The 2,174-nt window shown below is 35.8% G+C and overlaps 1 protein-coding gene across 1 annotated transcript in view; it reads left to right on the forward strand.

The window, feature by feature from the left end:
• The first annotated feature begins 1,598 nt into the window (after positions 1-1,598).
• The window catches only part of lipf (lipase, gastric), a 22,786-nt gene continuing 22,210 nt past the window's right edge, over positions 1,599-2,174 (forward strand). Inside the window, exon 1 of the mRNA XM_038299746.1 lies at positions 1,599-1,663. The gene's annotated coding sequence lies outside the window, so the exon portion shown is untranslated. The remainder of the gene's footprint in view (positions 1,664-2,174) is intronic.

Raw genomic sequence — 2,174 nt, forward strand, 5'->3', positions numbered from 1 at the left:
ATAAAAAAATAAAAAAACATGTCTTAGTCCAGCTTTCCTTCTTTTAAACTGAGAGGTGCTGTTTGATGTGACGTGAAGACAGTGTTTACTTCCTGGTTCCTCAGCCAATCATCTGAGATTTTGCAGAGTTGCCAAACAGAGCACAGCACTGTGAAAAAAAATAGCAAACATGTAGAGAGGGATCTGGCTGAAGACCTGCACTGTCGGGACCCAGACCTGCACTGTCGGGACCCAGAGCTGCACTGTCGGGACCCAGACCTGCACTGGGTCAGAGGTAACCTGTTGAAGTATCAGGTTACCTCTGTTGTCCATGAAATAAGAAACAGCTCATATTCCTTTTTTATACAATTCATTCATAAATATGGATTTTTTTATTACTCAGAACGTATCTACTGTTCCAAACAGGAGTGTTATGGGGTGTAAAGTTATTATTAAAGATTAATTTCCAATAGAGAAGTGGTAATTTATTTATCTCAAAATCACATTGTAAAAGAAGTTGGATTCCACCTATTTTTTGAACACTAAATTGGATATATATGACCAAACTGAAAGATTATTAGATACTATATATTTCAATCATTTAAGTTTTAATACCGCATTCATAATCTCAAAATCTATGGCATTTCCCCCACCATCTTCATAAGTTTTAATCATGTTATTTTTACTTATGTAATGATTTCTATTCTTCCAAATAAAATTAAAATTTAGTTTATTAATAGCTTTTATCATTTTGTTTGATATCGGAAGAGTGTAAGCAGGGTAAATAAATGGAGAAAGACTCTCCATTCTCGTTAATAAAATCCTACCAAAAAGAGAGACATCTCTCTGTAACCATTGATTAAGAATCAGTTTACATTTTTCAATATTGTTCCAAATCTTAATGTTATCAGAAGATGTCCTATTTCTTGTGAAGACAATTCCCAAGTATTTCACCTCCTTTTTTTTATATTAATGTTAGAAAGAAAGATCGTGATGGATGGTCTTTCAAAGGAAAAAGTTGACATTTGTTTAGATTTAATTGAAGACCAGAAGCCTTAGAAAATAATTTTATACTTTGAAGAGCTAAAGGAATTTGTTCTTCATTTTTCAGAAAGAGGGTTGTATCGTCGGCCAGTTCACTAATTATTATTTTCTTGTCCAATAACTCAATTCCAGATATACAACTGTTTTTAATTAAGATTGACAGCATCTCTGCCACCATTATGAATAATAATGGTGAACTTCCACAGCCCTGACGAATACCTCTACTAATGTTGAACCGGTTACATGTACCATGACTTAATATTACAGAACTGTTTATGTCATGATAAAGCATTTTAATTAGGTTCCTAAATATTTCCCCAAATCCAAAATGAGTTAGAGTTTTAAAGATAAATGGATGTTCGACAGAATCGAATGCCTTGTAGAAATCTAAAAACAAAATACACCCATCAGTTAGCTTCAAAACTGCTCTTTAAACGGGTTAGAAAACAAAACAACCCTTATTCCGGTGTTTAATTACCTCACATCTGGAAAAACTCTTCCGACCAATCAGAGAGAGAGCTTGTTGGACTGTAGTTTGTTAATGTCCCGTTTCAATAAAGCTTTGAAAAAAAAAAGTCAGTCTCACTGAGTCACGTGACCCTCAGAGTTCAGACAGCAGCGGCGGCGGCAGCAGCAGCAGGTAGGTTCACCTGATTTACCGTCCAAACTTAAAATAGTTTACAAATGTTAATAAACAAGCTGTAGCCGAAGTTTAGAGAGAAGCGAATAGAATCAGCCAGTAAGCGAAGAAACTGCTGCAGACATATTAAAACAGGCTTTAAATATGTGAAAACCGAACCGTGAACGTTTTAATGTCAATTAAAGCCGGTTTAATCAGGTTAAAAAGCCGTGTAAAAACAGGCAAACATGTTGATAAAATGGCTAAAACAAGCTGTAAATATGCTAAGGGGGTTAAAACAGCCGGTAAACATGTTGACAGTGGGATAAAACAGCCTGAAATCAGTCAGAAGGCTTTTCTGCCTTTGATCTGGTTTTACATTTTATTTGGGATTCCCATTAGCTACAGATAATCAGGGCCGGCCGGAGGCATAAGCGAACTAAGTGGCTGCTTGGTGATTAACCAAACTATGAAGCCTGCCTTTGAGCTTCTCACATATCTCTCACAAAATGAGCTGTATGGGTTTTACCCA

The sequence above is a fragment of the Cyprinodon tularosa genome, unplaced genomic scaffold (genome assembly GCF_016077235.1).
Source record: "Cyprinodon tularosa strain WSP-4 unplaced genomic scaffold, ASM1607723v1 ctg433, whole genome shotgun sequence".
Taxonomy (NCBI): domain Eukaryota; kingdom Metazoa; phylum Chordata; class Actinopteri; order Cyprinodontiformes; family Cyprinodontidae; genus Cyprinodon; species Cyprinodon tularosa.